The sequence below is a fragment of the Macadamia integrifolia genome, chromosome 12 (assembly GCF_013358625.1).
Source record: "Macadamia integrifolia cultivar HAES 741 chromosome 12, SCU_Mint_v3, whole genome shotgun sequence".
Lineage (NCBI taxonomy): Eukaryota > Viridiplantae > Streptophyta > Magnoliopsida > Proteales > Proteaceae > Macadamia > Macadamia integrifolia.
The window spans coordinates 29,816,667-29,833,654 of record NC_056568.1 but is presented as its reverse complement, the minus strand read 5'-3'; positions in this window follow the sequence as shown (position 1 = coordinate 29,833,654).

Genomic DNA, 16,988 nt, shown 5'->3' with positions numbered 1-16,988 from the left:
CCGAGTTAACACCGGTTAACCCAAACCTGCCAGGATCATCAGACACTGTATTCCACCACAGCATACACACACTAAAATCAACTCATCAAATCAGCGGAAGACTAAGTTTTACCTGTAATAATTCCCATATACCTGATACCCAAATGGCGATACCATAATTATATACATTTGGGCCCAAAGGCATGATATATATACACAAAAAGAATAAAGTTTGAATATCAATTATATACAGGAAATTATCAAAAACATCAGAGTACGCAGCCCGGCATCGGTATCAAGGCTGGAGCTCAGCTCGGCCTCAGAACCGCTGCCCCGCAACACAGCTCTCACACGCGCAGTCTACGCCGTGCTCAAACTCCTCAGGGGTCCACCAGTCCTCCTCAGGAAACTCGACTGTGGGACCCACCCCCTGCTCTTCAGATGCATGACCTGCAAAATCATCTAAAAAGGGGTGTACACGTGGAATGAGCTCACTAGCTCAGTAAGTAGAGAGGTGGACCACACACAACAGTCCACACAATCACAACACATCATATGCACTACATGCCATGCAAGTCATTTTAAATCACATACACCTAATCAACATTACTAAGTCTTTGGTTTTAGTGCTACTACAACCACAGTGCGCGTATACTCCGGGTACGAGCCGCGAACTCCCTCCCGCGATACGCCCATAGGGCTGTTGGAGAAGGCCCACCGTGAGTACTCGGAAAAATAAAGACAATGCCGTCCACCGGCTCTCAACAGAAATGTAAATAAATTTAAATGACAGTGCTGACTCCAGCAATTTAAAAGCAGTACGATTGGCCCTCTTGAAATACCACCGGGGTTGCCGACTATCCTACACGACTCGCCGGGCGTAATGCCTAACCGCCACAGTGTCCGACAACCGCGACCCCTGCTTCCCCCCAAATGGCAACCCAACACCTCAACCCCTGTTGGGAAGGGTCGTAGCACGGGATGGTGAGAATCCTAATACCGCATGCTCCTATATGCAGTACGACTGCATAGTGCCTCCGTGTCCCATACCACGGGCCACCAATGCATTCGTTTCCAAGCCGACCACGGCATCTAATCTATCAATGCATTATGCAACATGATGTCCACATTCAACATATAACATCTCATTTAATTTGCAATTGAAAGTAAACATAGCATATATGCACATCAATGAGTGAAATGACTAATCTATATAGCATATTCATGATGACATGACTAGATTAGATATAGTTATATGAATGCCAAACAAATGCCTTGAAACAAGGCCAAACGTCCTCTCTCCACTTACTTGTAGCGCACAAGGATTCCCGCTCGGTACGGGTGAGATCCGGAGCGAATCGGGAAGGCTTTGGTGAACCTAACAAAATTGAGCGGGGTTAGTACTTCACCAATTTAGAATCAAAATTAATGAAATCCGACGTCAAAATCGTGTTTAGAACGTCGAAAGAAGGTCCCACGTCCGATTTGGGCTCAATCGGACCTAAGAATCACATTCTGTCCACTCGGGTGGGTCACTCAGGTGGGTTGTCCACCCACCGGTCCAACCCGCCGGTTTGGGACCGGTGGGTAGGGACCCGCCGGTAGGACCCGCCGGTCCTACCCGCCGGTTTGGCCAGGGACCCCCTGGCCCTCTCGGGTGGGTGTCTCAGGTGGGTAGGGACCCACCGGTTGTACCCGCCGGTTTTGGCGGAAAAACCCCAGTTTCTTCTCATCTTCCTCCATTCCTTGGGGACCCAAATGGGGCTTTTCTCAACCCATTCCTCACACCTTTAGAGTCCTATAGGATGGTTCTAGCTTAGATTTAAGTTAGATTCAAGTGAGGGGAACCATCTTACCTTCTTTGCTCAAGAATGACTTCAAACCCTCCAAATCACTTCCAACTCACAATGCTCCTTCTACCTTGTCAATATCTCTTCAAATCCTTCAAGATCAACACATAAATCATCTATTAAACCTTAGATCCATCATTCCAAGAGGTGTTTACAAGATCTTAAGAAATCATACTCGAACCAAGGGTTTAAAGCGTGGGTTTGGCGAATGTTTATAAAACCCAGGTTTTCTTACCTCCAACTGTAGATCTCGAGTTGAAGATTACTCTCCCGGCACCGGAATGGCAAGATCGAGCTTCGGCGCCGCTGAAATCCTTCCTTTCGTCTTCTTCCTTTCTTCTTCCCTTTCTTTTTCTCTCTCCTCTTTACTTTTCTCACCAAACGTACGAGGGTAATAAATGGAAAGAAAAGAAGTCATAAAGCTTTATATACTATTCCTACTTAAGTGAATAGTGATGGATGGGTCACTCAGGTGGGTGGGTGTACCCACCTGACATACCCATCCAAGAGTCAAAACTTGGGATTTTGACCGGGCTCGGACCTCGGCTCAAACCCCACCCCAGGCATACATTGTAGCATACGTATATATATCTTAAAATACAGATATAATACCTGTTTTATCCGTACATAGCCTTATGGTAGGTGCACGTACACGGTTTGGGCACTCCCGTCTCTTCTGGCACTGGCTCGGACTTGTCGGGCCAGCCGGTGTTTAAGGTCACCCGTGCCATCATAGCCCATAAGGAACCCGCTCTAACATCCTCTGGCTCGGTTCCTGCATGGTTAAACCGGTTCAACCGCGAAATCAGACCGGGTTTAAGAAGCGGGATATTACATTACCCCCCCTTCTGAAAAATTTCGTCCTCGAAATTGCGTACCTGGTTGATCAAAAAGATGAGGGTACTTGGCTCGCATTTCTTCTTCTACCTCCCAAGATGCTTCTTCAAGTGAATGACCAGCCCATCGCACCTTTACATAGGAAATGGAGCGGTTGCGAAGGGTTTTCACCTTCCGGTCCAAAATTTCAGCTGGCTGTTCTGTGTAGGTCATATCAGCTTCTAGGTACCCTGGTTCCACGGGTAGTACATGAGATGGATCATGCACGTACTTCTTCAGCATGGATACATGGAATACATTGTGAACATTTCCAAGCGAAGGTGGCAGAGCAAGCATGTAGGCTACTGAGCCAACCCGGGACAAGATCTCAAATGGTCCCATGTATCTTGGGCTCAACTTTCCCTTTCTGTGAAACCTTTGCAAACCTTTAGTAGGAGAGATCTTGAGAAATACCTTTTCTCCTGGCTGAAATTCAATCTCCTTCCTGCGGGTGTCTGCATAGCTCTTTTGACGGGACTGAGCTGCTTTAATCCGTTCTCTAATAACGTCGACTTTGTCACAAGTCATTTGGATCATCTCAGGTCCTAACATTCGACGTTCACCTACCTCATCCCAATACAAAGGAGTTCTGCATTTTCTGCCATATAACGCCTCATATGGAGCCATCCCAATTGTAGCTTGGTAACTATTATTATATGCAAACTCCATAAGAGGTATATATTCTTCCCAGCTGCCACTCATCTCCATTGCACATGCCCTGAGCATGTCTTCTAATATCTGTATGGTTCGCTCCGACTGACCGTCCGTCTGTGGGTGAAAAGCTGTACTCAAATTCAGCTGCGATCCCAAGGCACGCTGTAAGCTTTTCCAGAATCTGGAAGTGAACCTTGGGTCCCTATCTGAAACAATGCTCACTGGCACTCCATGTAAACGCACTATGTTGTCCATGTAAAGTTGTGCTAGTTTGGCCATGGAGAACTTGGTCTTGATAGGAATGAAATGAGCAGTCTTGGTAAGCCGATCCACAATCACCCATATCGCATCCATTCCCTTAGGTGTACCTGGTAGTCCGGTGACGAAGTCCATTGTAATCCTTTCCCACTTCCATTCTGGTACTGGGAGTGGCTGAAGGGTACCATAAGGTTGATGCCTCTCAGCTTTCACCTTCTGACAGGTAAGACAAGTCGCCACATACAAAGCTATGGTGACTTTCATGCTTGGCCACCAGTAACTCTGTTTGAGATCTTTGTACATTTTGGTACTTCCTGGGTGAAGTGAGTACTCGGAGCTATGTGCTTCTTTCACTATCTTATCTTGTATATCCAAATCATCGGGTACGCACAATCTGTCTCGAAACATCAATGCCCCATCACTGGCTAAAGCAAAATCTGGGTCGTTCATTGTTTGGTCTTGAACCTTAACTCTGATCCGCTGCAATTCAGGATCCAAAGGTTGCTTCATTATCACCTCTTGCCTAATTGCCGGATGCACCTGTAGAGCCGATAAGGATACCGTCAACCATTTAAGGCTTTCTGGTTGAGGTTCAAGCTCTAGGGTTGCCCCTTCATACAAGAGGGTCTCTTCCATTTGCATCGCCTCTTGCACAAGTGATGAGCTTACTGCTAAGCATGAAAGCGACACAGTCTGTGTCTTCCGACTCAATGCATCTGCCACCACATTAGCCTTGCCGGGATGATACTGAATATCGCAGTCATAATCCTTCATGAGTTCAAGCCATCTTCTTTGTCTCATATTCAAATCCTTCTGGGTGAAGAAGTATTTCAGGCTCTTGTGGTCGCTGTATATCTCACACCTCTCTCCATACAAATAGTGTCGCCAGATCTTAAGGGCAAAAATGACTGCCGCTAGTTCCAAGTCATGAGTGGGGTAATTCTTCTCATATTCCTTTAGTTGTCGAGATGCATATGCTATTACCTTACCGCGTTGCATGAGAACACAACCCAAACCAACTTTGGAAGCATCGGTATAAACTGTCATCTCACCTGTGCCTTCAGGAATAGTCAGCACCAGGGGCAGTCACCAACTTTTCTTTCAATTCCTGGAAGCTCTTCTCACATTCCTCTGCCCAGTCGAATTTCACACCCTTTTTAGTCAACTTGGTCATTGGTGCTGAGATCCGAGCAAAATTCTCGATGAAACGCCGGTAATATCCAGCCAAACCCAGGAAGCTTCTAATTTCAGTAACATTCTTGGGACTTTCCCATTCCACTACTGCTTTTACCTTAGCAGGATCTACTTCGATTCCAGCTTTAGACACTACGTGCCCCAGGAATCCAACTTGTTCAAGCCAGAATTCACACTTACTGTACTTGGCAAACAACTGTTGATCTCTCAATCTCTGTAACACCATTCTCAAGTGTTGAGTGTGCTCCTCTTCGTTCTTGGAGTAGATCAAGATATCGTCAATAAAAACAATTACCCATTTGTCGAGCACATCCTGGAATACTCGATTCATTAGATCCATAAATGCTGCCGGCGCATTGGTTAACCCGAATGACAACACTAGGAACTCATAATGTCCGTATCGAGTCCTAAATGCTGTTTTGGGTATATCACTACTCTTTATCTTGAGCTGATAATAGCCGGACCGAAGGTCTATCTTTGAAAATACTCTGGCTCCCTGCAACTGATCAAATAAATCATCGATGCGTGGCAATGGATACCGGTTCTTAATGGTTAGCTTATTCAACTCCCGGTAATCTATGCACATACGCAGACTACCATCCTTCTTCTTGACAAACAACACCGGGGCACCCCAAGGTGAAACACTTGGGCGAATAAACCCCTTTTCTAATAGTTCTTGCAATTGCATCTGCAACTCCTTCAATTCAGCTGGTGCCATCCTATATGGAGCCTTAGATACTGGAGCTGCTCCAGGAGTCAAGTCTATGGCAAACTCCAACTCTCTGTCAGGTGGTAAATGCATCAGATCATCTGGGAAAACATCGGGAAACTCTTTAACCACCTTTACTTCTTCTAGAGGTGTAACTCTTGCATCAACATCGAGTACCGAGGCTATGTAACCCTGACATCCACTTTCTAGTAACTTTACCGCTTGAAGAGCGGAGACCAGAACCTTCCGCACTCTTTTCATGGTATCTGCTCGGTATACCCACTCTTTCCCTTCGTCATCTGTTACCTTAATCAGCCTTTCCGCACAGATCACATTAGCTCGGTGAGCCGACAGCCAATCCATACCCAATATAGCATCAAAATTCTGCATATTGAACTTAATGAGTTGCGCATCAAAGTTCTTCCCACTAATCTCCACCGGGCACGGTCCATACACTTCCTTCAGCTGTGCAATCTTACCAGTAGGCATACTAACAATCATTCCCTGGTCTAGGATCCTGGGTGACATCCCAAGCTTCCCTACAAATCTCTTAGATGCGAATGAATGAGTAGCTCCTGAATCAAATAAAACATAGGCTGGTATGCCCGATATGGGTAGGATACCTAATATAACGGTGTATATTAATTTCAGCAGGTCATCAACATTAATCATAATGAACTTCTTAATTTAAAATGTACCTGCTACAACTTCTGTACTAGCCTCAGCTTCCTCGGCTGATAGGGCATACATCCTTCCCTGCGGTTGATTGCCTCGAGGCAAGGGAGGTCGGTAAGCAGAGGGCTGACTGGAGGGCAAGGCTGGTCGGGACCGACAGTCTTTCGCATAATGCCCATAGGAATGGCAGTTGAAGCAACGAATCTGAGACGTCGGAACTGGAGCGGGGCCCCTCTGCACTTGACCCGATGCAGATGAAGGTCGAGGTGGCCTTGGAGCTGTAGGAGCCACACTAGTGTTCGGGCGAAAGGAAGTAGAACCCGAACCACCAACTGGCCTAGAAGGGTAGCCAGATGGCCTATAGGGCTGCCTATACATAGGCCCAGAACTGTATGATCCACGGTATGCTTTGGAGGAATTTCCCACATCTGGGAATGGATTTGATCTCTTCCACAGTCCAGGAGTGAGGGACTGTTCACCCTTTTGCTTATCTTCCATCGTTTTGGCCTTCTGTACAATCTGGCCATATTCGGTTAAATCCAAGACTTCCAGCACAGACCCAATAGACGCTTTTAGGCCCTTTAGGAACCTTGCTGCCTTCTCCTCAGCTGTTCGCATATGCCTTGGGGCAAAATGGAATAAACTTTCAAACTGTTGCTGATACTCAAGGACAGTCTTACCTCCTTGAGTTAAGGCCATGAACTCCGTCTCTTTCCGATCTCTGAAACTGCGCGGATAGTGGTTGTCCAAGAACAACTCCTTAAACTGCTCCCAAGTAGGTTCTGGATGAGCAGCCATTAATATAGGCTTGGAAGCTTGCCACCAAGAATTTGCCTCTTTCTTGAGTTGTAACCCAGCACAAATGAGCTTCTGGGCATCCGTGCACTCAAGCACCTCAAATATCTTCTCCAATTCTTGGATCCATTGATCCGGTTCTAGAGGATCACTCCCCACCTTAGAGAATACCGGTGGTAAGTTCCTCTTGAACGACTCTACCACCCTTGACGTGTTGCTCGTCGCCGGGAAGTTAGGAGCATAGGCAGGATAGTAGGCATAAGGATGAGGCATCCCATGCTGAGGAATACCGAATGGTGGGATTGGAGGTGTACCCACTGGTGGTCCCGTTCCCGACCCTACAGGTGGGTCCTGCGGAGTGGGCACCCGGGGAGGTTGACCCGGTTGAGAAAATTCCAACTGTTGCTGGATGGCAGTCATAAATGCTTGCTGTTGTTGAAGCATTTGTTGCTGGAAAGCTTGTTGGGACTGCTGAATTATTGTAGCAACATCTCCCGGTGTAATGACCGGTGGTGGGTCCGGGAGTGCAGTCATAGGTGGGTCCCCATGTGCCCCACCCTGACCATGGGTCTCTGCAGGTAGTGGAGGTGAGGTATGCCCCACAGAACGGGCCCCTCTGGAATTTCGTGGTCGACCGTCCCGACGAGGACCCCGCGAGGTACCTCGGGCATTACTACCGGATCTAGTACGTACCATCGTATCCTTGTACCTGGAACATATCACACACCATATTGATTAAACACCATAAACTGATTTAGGCACACAATCATATGCCATTATATGAGGTGTTGTAGTGTATGATAGGCTGTAATTAGTCATAGTTTAATTCCAAGATACGGGCGAAGTCCACATCATGCATGCTAATGGTCCCACTCGACCATAGCCCATTGATCAGAGGACTAATTTCCACCATAAAACCAATAAAATCACAATAGGAGAAGAGAAGGGAAAAGGCAAAGAGGAAAGAAAAAAAAATTTTTTTTTTTTCCTCTGCCCTAACCGGTGGGATGAACCGGCGGGTAGGGACCCGCCGGTCTGACCCGACTGTCCCAACACCCAAACCGGCGGGTGTCACCGGCGGGTAGGGACCCGCCGGTCTGAACCCGCCGGTCATTCCCGAATTAAAAGGCGAACAGGGCCAGAAAGGCCCTGCATCGCCTATCACTCTCACTCTCTCCCCTCTCTTTCTTCCTTTCCATCTTGGACGATTTTGGGGGTCTACTCGGCACTCATACTCGCGATTCCACTCATCCACACGGTGCTTTAGTGAAGAGTCAACTCGTCTTCATCCAAGTATGTTCTTCTTCTTCTCCTTTTTCCCAGAATTTCAAATTTGGGTGAAATGCTTGATTAGGATTTGCTTTCTAGGCTTTCTTTCTCTATTTTCCACCATAGAAAAGTATTATCATGTGTTTGTGATGATTCCATTGTGCTCATTTGTAGTTTATAGGAATCATCCCACTTTATTTGGAGAGAAACCCAAGTTGATGCCCTAGGTTCCCAAATTTGGGGTTTCTTCAATCCTTACTGTTTTGCTCAAATTGACGACTCCTTTGTAATGCATTCCGCTTGTTTTACGCTAGATATGAGTTAGATTTCATTGAATCATCTATTATGCTTGCAACCCCATGTATTTCCCATGAAAATTCCTATTTTGGCATTGGTTTCCTTGACTTTCATCCATACTTGTGCTCATGGAGTTTCATAGTCCTTTTTGGGGTATATTCTTGAAATTTTATCATCCCATTACTATGGCATTTCCTTCTAGACCTAGGGTTTCAAGCTTTCACTCCATTCTATTGCAATTTGCTCAATGAACTTGAATTCCCCCATTTCACTCATGCCTATTGCTTTTGCTGTCCTTTGCTGTCATTTTACTGTTTTGGCACGTTTCCATGCGTTGCCATCACCATGTTTCATGTCATAAGTTTTCTATCCTTCCTAGATCGTTGCCGTTCCCATTTTGCAGAAATTGGGTTTTGGATTTCCCCTTCTTTAATGCTGCTGTCTTTTCTTACTGTACTAACCCAATCTTCTTTACTTATTGTCAGGATGTCTTCACGCACCGGCAGAGGACCATCTTCCTCTGGTGTTCGACGCAAGACCACCGCTTCTAAGCGGAAAAGTGCGGAGACCAGCACTTCAGCTCATCGCACAGGGAGACCTGCACCTGCTCAGTCTGACCCTTCAGACTACGATGAGGAGCACTTCACTAGTGCCGAGGCCGCAGCCAAATGGCCTATATTCCTGAAGGGGCCAGTGTTGATGGAAAAGACCGTGGTAGTCGAGGACTTCCACAAGGCCCAGCTTCAGGAGAGGTTCTCAGCATTGGGCTGGGACACTATTCTTCAGGTGGACCGACCGTGCTACGATCAGCTCGTCCGTCGGTTTTATTGCAACCTCGAGGTGTCGTATCAGTACGGGGAATTCACCGTCAGCAGCTTGGTGAAGGGGGTGGATATCCAGCTGACGGTAGGCACCTTGGCCAGCATACTGGGTATTTCGGCGGCGGGACACCAATACTACAGTCCCCCCAGGAGTAGACCTCAGGGACCGTTCATGAGCATGGAGACACCGGACTTCATCTACGAGACCATCTGCGGCAGCAGCAGTCGCCCGGAGTCCGAGACATCTTTCTTCCCTGAGGTCCGTCTCTTCGCCCGGTTGATCCAGTTCAACCTGCTCCCCAGAGGAGGTCATCGGAACCAGGTAGGTTTCATGACGGCTTTCATTGCCTTTTGTATTTTTACGGCAGCAGAGGGAGGCAGGGAGCACTTGTGCCTTCCCTATATCATCCTCAGAGCGATGGAGCACCATGCTTCCCACCCAGAGGACGGAGGATTCCCCTACGGCAGGATCCTCACCAGGATCTTCGAGTTCTTCAGGGTGGATCTGAGCGGAGAGGAGGGGAAGACTCCGGCCGATAGGTTTGATCGGAGCAACCTCTTGAAGATGGGTCTCCACACCCTCATGGATTCACCTCCGAGATCGGGAGCTCGGAGAGGTAGGGGTAGGAGGGCTGCCCCTATGGTGGATGTCCCCATGGAGGAGGAGTCCAGTGAGGAGGATGAGGACTACGTTCCTCAGGACGAGGAGGAGGAGCCGATGGGTGGTGGCATCCCTGAGGAGGTGCCTCAGGAGTCGAGAGGTACGGGCCCTAGTTCTTCCAGAGCTGCAGCCCCACCATATGGAGCCCCACCACCTGGGAGTGGTGACTACGACTATGAGGATAGGACAGCCTCCATGCGGGCCTTGCAGGATGGCCAGGTCCAGATACTGAGGCAGCTAGACGAGATTTCCTCCAAGCAGATCACCTTGGAGGATTCCTTCCGTAGGCTGGGTCAGGATTTGGATACCAGGGCCACCGCCATCTCAGCGGATTATGGCCGGCTTCGGAGGGAGGTACGATTGGTGAACACGAGGTTAGATTATTACGATCACCGCTTCGACTTTAACTCCAGGCCTCCAGCGAACTTGGTGATCATCGACGACGATGACGACGACCAGTGAGGGGTTGGCTTGCCCACACTAGCTGTTTATCCATTTTTCTCTCCTTTTTGTAGACATTGTGTATTTATTTAGCTCATTCCTTGTAATTGCAATGTAACTTGATTTTCATTTATGGAATAAAATGTCTTTGGATAATGGATTATGGTGGTGTTTTCATATGTGGAATTCCTGTGTGGTTTTGTGGTGATGTGATTTTTCTATCTTTGCTCTTTGTTATATTATTATCTGTTGTTTATCAGGTTTTGTGTAAAATTTTTGGAAATCCCACTTTACGCCGTTATGCTGCCGAAATTTCGTCGAAATAGTACTTTATAGGTTATAGTACCAACCTAATTACCTTTTATCTACACTCACGCATGCCATGAATGCAACTTATAATATAACTCCATTTTTATACTTCCTTTCTTTGACTTTTAATCTTTAAAGCTTTTATATTTGCCCAACCCCATTTTCCTATTATAGAATCTACGGGATTCTAATGGTATGCTGTGAGTGGAGCAGAGCATCACGCTCTGATACCACCGTTTGTCACACCCCGTTCGCACTGAACCGGAGCGGTGACCGAGTTAACACCGGTTAACCCAAACCTGCCAGGATCATCAGACACTGTATTCCACCACAGCATACACACACTAACATCAACTCATCAAATCAGCGGAAGACTAAGTTTTACCTGTAATAATTCCCATATACCTGATACCCAAATGGCGATACCATAATTATATACATTTGGGCCCGAAGGCATGATATATATACACAAAAAGAATAAAGTTTGAATATCAATTATATACAGGAAATTATCAACAACATCAGAGTACGCAGCCCGGCATCGGTATCAAGGCTGGAGCTCAGCTCGGCCTCAGAACCGCTGCCCCGCAACACAGCTCTCACACGCGCAGTCTACGCCGTGCTCAAACTCCTCAGGGGTCCACCAGTCCTCCTCAGGAAACTCGACTGTGGGACCCACCCCCTGCTCCTCAGATGCATGACCTGCAAAATCATCTAAAAAGGGGTGTACACGTGGAATGAGCTCACTAGCTCAGTAAGTAGAGAGGTGGACCACACACAACAGTCCACACATCACAACACATCATATGCACTACATGCCATGCAAGTCATTTTAGATCACATACACCTAATCAACATTACTAAGTCTTTGGTTTTAGTGCTACTACAACCACAGTGCGCGTATACTCCGGGTACGAGCCGCGAACTCCCTCCCGCGATACGCCCATAGGGCTGTTGGAGAAGGCCCACCGTGAGTACTCGAAAAAGTAAAGACAATGCCGTCCACCGGCTCTCAACAGAATGTAAATAAATGAAATGACAGTGCTGACTCCAGCAATTTAAAAGCAGTACGATTGGCCCTCTTGAAATACCACCGGGGTTGCCGACTGTCCTACATGACTCGCCGGGCGTAATGCCTAACCGCCACAGTGTCCGACAACCGCGACCCCTGCTTCCCCCAAATGGCAACCCAACACCTTAACCCCTGTTGGGAAGGGTCGTAGCACGGGATGGTGAGAATCCTAATACCGCATGCTCCTATATGCAGTACGACTGCATAGTGCCTCCGTGTCCCATACCACGGGCCACCAATGCATTCGTTTCCAAGCCGACCACGGCATCTAATCTATCAATGCATTATGCAACATGATGTCCACATTCAACATATAACATCTCATTTAATTTGCAATTGAAAGTAAACATAGCATATATGCACATCAATGAGTGGAATGACTAATCTATATAGCATATTCATGATGATATGACTAAATTAGATATAGTTATATGAATGCCAAACAAATGCCTTGAAACAAGGCCAAACGTCCTCTCTCCACTTACTTGTAGCGCACAAGGATTCCCGCTCGGTACGGGTGAGATCCGGAGCGAATCGGGAAGGCTTTGGTGAACCTAAAAAAATTGAGCGGGGTTAGTACTTCACCAATTTAGAATCAAAATTAATGAAATCCGACGTCAAAATCGTGTTTAGAACGTCGAAAGAAGGTCCCACGTCCGATTTGGGCTCAATCGGACCTAAGAATCACATTCTGTCCACTCGGGTGGGTCACTCAGGTGGGTTGTCCACCCACCGGTCCAACCCGCCGGTTTGGGACCGGCAGGTAGGGACCCGCCGGTTTGGCCAGGGACCCCCTGGCCCTCTCGGGTGGGTGTCTCAGGTGGGTAGGGACCCACCGGTTGTACCCGCCGGTTTTGGCGGAAAAACCCCAGTTTCTTCTCATCTTCCTCCATTCCTTGGGGACCCAAATGGGGCTTTTCTCAACCCATTCCTCACACCTTTAGAGTCCTATAGGATGGTTCTAGCTTAGATCTAAGTTAGATTCAAGTGAGGGGAACCATCTTACCTTCTTTGCTCAAGAATGACTTCAAACCCTCCAAATCACTTCCAACTCACAATGCTCCTTCTACCTTGTCAATATCTCTTCAAATCCTTCAAGATCAACACATAAATCATCTATTAAACCTTAGGTTCATCATTTCAAAAGGGTGTTTACAAGATCTTAAGAAACCATACTCGAATCAAGGGTTTAAAGCGTGGGTATGGTTAATGTTCATAAAACCCAACTTTTCTTACCTCCAACTGTAGATCTCGAGTTGAAGATTACTCTCCCGGCACCGGAATGGCAAGATCGAGCTTCGGCGCCACTGAGATCCTCCCTTTCTTCCTCTTCCTTTCTTCTTCCCTTTCTTTTTCTCTCTCCTCTTTACTTTTCTCACCAAACGTACGGGGTAATAAATGGAAAGAAAAGAAGTCATAAAGCTTTATATACTATTCCTATTTAAGTGAATAGTGATGGATGGGTCACTCAGGTGGGTGGGGTACCCACCTGTCATACCCACCCGAGAGTCAAAACTTGGGATTTTGACCGGGCTCGGACCCCGGCTCAAACCCCACCCCAGGCATACATTGTAGCCAACGTATATATCTTAAAATATAGATATAATACCTGTTTTATCCGTACATAGCCTTATGGTAGGTGCACGTACACGGTTTGGGCACTCCCGTCTCTTCTGGCACTGGCTCGGACTTGTCAGGCCAGCCGGTGTTTAAGGTCACCCGTGCCATCATAGCCCATAAGGAACTCGCTCTAACATCCTCTGGCTCGGTTCCTGCATGGTTAAACCGGTTCAACCGCAAAATCAGACCGGGTTTAAGAAGTGGGATATTACAGCACACATGCTGGGCGCTGGCTTGCCAGCCAGCAGCCTAGCATAGCATTGTACGTGCCCCAGCATGACTCAGCCCACGTCCTCGCTGGCTGCTGCCAGGGCACCCGCTGGTTGTTGTCAGGGCACCCATTGGCTGCAGCCCACGCCCCTGCCTATTGTAGCCTATGCACAGCTGCTGCCCAGCCCGTGCACAGTTGTTGCCCAGCCTGTGCACAACTGCTGCCCACCCGTGCACATTGCCTACCCAGCCCGTGCACATTGCCTACCCATCCATGCATCCGTGCTGATCATGCCCCGTGCATTTTCAACCCAACCTTTTGTGCTGCCATCGACGGTCGGGATTTGAGTTCCACTGGCCTGATGGGTGAAGAAATTTCCTCTTCACCCATTTCCACATAAGCACTACTCCGTTGGCATACCCTACGCCACAACCTCCTATTAGTCCAAAAACCCACTTTTTGCCCCCATTAGCTAAAATTTCTCTCTCCTCCCTTTTTTTTTTTCCAAAATCCCCTTTTGTCCATTGGTTAAAAAAACCCTTTCACCCACTTTAGTTCAAAAACACCCTTTTGCCCATTGGTTAAAAAACCCTTTTCACCCACTTTAATCCAAAACCCCCTTTGGTCCAGTGGTTAAAGGAATTCTCTCTCATCCCCTTAAGCCCAAAAATGCTATAAATACCCCCTCCTTTAGAAAAAATAGAACAAAAGAATCACAACCCCACTTAGGAAGTGAAGTTCTGCCCTCTCTCCTCCTCCCCTTCCCCTTTGAGTTTCTTCGGGTCTTTGGAGCGATCTTCGTCAAGATCCAAAATTTTGTTCGGATCTTCGAAGTGTGTAGAGACTCAACTTTGTCACCCTCCTATAGCTATAATGAAATATGGATCTTGGATATGGAAACATTTCCCTTCCCAAAACCCTAGAAATCCCTGCGCGGGAGAGGGGAAGGTCTAATTGTGACTTTTCATTTATGAAGGAATCTAGTCAAGATGACCATACAGATGAATAGTGCTCAGAAATGATTCTGATGATATATGATATGCCAAAATCGGACTGACAGATCTCTAGTAATCATTCCTGGAAAATCACATTTTTCCTCATGCATGTCGCGCCTTCCCATACATACAGTCTTGCTGGAAACTTGGAAAAATCCCTCACCTGACCCAAACACCCTAAAATTCATCCCCTACCTACCTCGATAACGCCGAAAGACTCCCGGGTCTGATACCTTAGAAATCCCCACACGGGAGGGAAGGGGTCTAATTCTGAATTTTCATATATAAAGGAATCTAGTTGAGATGACCATACAGATGGATAGTGCTTGAAAATACAATTCTTACGATATATGGTATGCCAAAATCGGACTGACGGATCTCTGGCAATCAATCCCAAAAATCACATTTTTCCACACACATGTCGCGCACACCGGCCCAGCCCGGCCACCCAACCAGCTGGCCCAGCCAAGCCAGCCCCACCAAGCCAGCCAGCCAGCCAGCCCAGCCCAGCCAAGCCAACCAGCCTAGCCAGCCCAACCAAGCCCAGCCTGGCCGCACACCTGTGCATGGGCCTGCAGCACACTGTGCGCGGTCTTACCGCACGTTGTGCACGGGTTTGCTGCACGCTGTGCGTGGGTCCACTGTACGCTATACGCGGGCCTACCGCATGCTATGTATGGGCCTGTAGCACGCTGTGATCGGGCCTGCAGGCCCTAGCCACACACTGTGTAGACTGTGCCCGCACACCATACACACCTGGCCCGCACACCATGCATATGGCCCGCATACCATGCACACTATGCCTGCACACCATGCGCACTGTGCCCGCACACCGTGCACATGACCCTCACACCGTGCACATTGCCCGCACACCCATGCATTCACGCACCCGTGACGTCACTTACACCGCACTGTGCCCGCACACCGTGCACATGGCCCGCACACCGTGCACATTGCCCGCACACCCATGCATTCACACACCCATGACGTCACCTGCACCCCCAGAAAAATTTTCTCTCTACTGTCGTTTTTTCAAAAATTACATTTTTCGACAAAATTTTCTCTCTCCTCTCGCTTATGAAAATTAGCTTTTTCGATAAAATTTTCTCTCTCCTCTCGTCTTTCCAAAAATGTCCTTTTTCTGGAAAAATTTTCTCTCTTCTCGCTTTTTTGAAAACTGCCTTTTCTGGAAAAATATTCTCTCCTCCCACTTTTTCAAAAATTGCCTTTTCTAGTAAAACTCTCTCCTCCTTTTTTGAAAACTACCTTTTCCAAACTTTCTCTCTCTTGCTTTTCGAAAAATTACCTTTTTCCAAGTTAAAATTTCTCTCCCCTCCCATTTTGTTTGAAAACCCCCTTTTACCCATTGGACAAAAGCCATCCCCACCCATTTTTACCTTCAACCCCCTTTCACCCATTGGACAAAAACCCTATCTCTTCACTTTAGGCAAGAGCCCCCCTTTCGTCCACTGGATAAAGGGATTCTCCCTCTCCTACTTGGTTGAAAAAAAAACTATAAATACCACCCTCTCCCTTAGAAAAAACACACCAAAAAACACCTGAATCCCTTTTCAAAGTGAAATTTTCCTCCCCTCCCCCCTCTTGATTTTCTTTTGATCTTCAGAGCGATCTTCGTCAAGATCCAAAAACTCATTCGGATCTTCGAATTGTTCTTCAGGATCTTGAAGATCTTCAATCTAAATTCTTAGTTATATCCAATTTTTAGCCAAAAATAGTATGTTCTTGAGCCACCTCCCTTGAGTGTTCTTGAGTGTTCTTGAGCGTTCTTGAGCGTTCTTGAGATAGAAACCCCTCATTTTTTGAGGTTCTTCGGGTCTACGAAGAGATCTTTGTTAAGATCTGAAACTCTGCTCGGATCTTCAAAGTGTTCTTCGAGACTTTGGAGTTCTTCAATCCATTTTTAGGTCAGCCCATATCTGTTTTAAAAATAGCCTTTCCTAGCCAAACCTCTATCCGATTGTCCCTAGAATCTTTCCAAGAATAGCCATTCCCAGCGGAAGCTCTGTCGAAGTGCCACCTCAGCCTAACCCTCCCTTGGCCTATCCCCAGCAGAAGCTTTGTCGGAGTGCCACCTCATCCCAAGCCTAGAAATAATTATTCCCAGCGGAAGCTCTGTCGGAGTGCCACATCATCCTAAGCCCAAAACTAGCCTTTCCTAGTCGAACCTCTGTCTGAGTGTCCCTGGAATCTTTTCAGGAATAGAAATTCCCAGCGGAAGCTCTACTAAAGTGCCACCTCAGCCTAGCCCTCCCTTAGCCTATCCCCAGTAGAAGCTCTACCA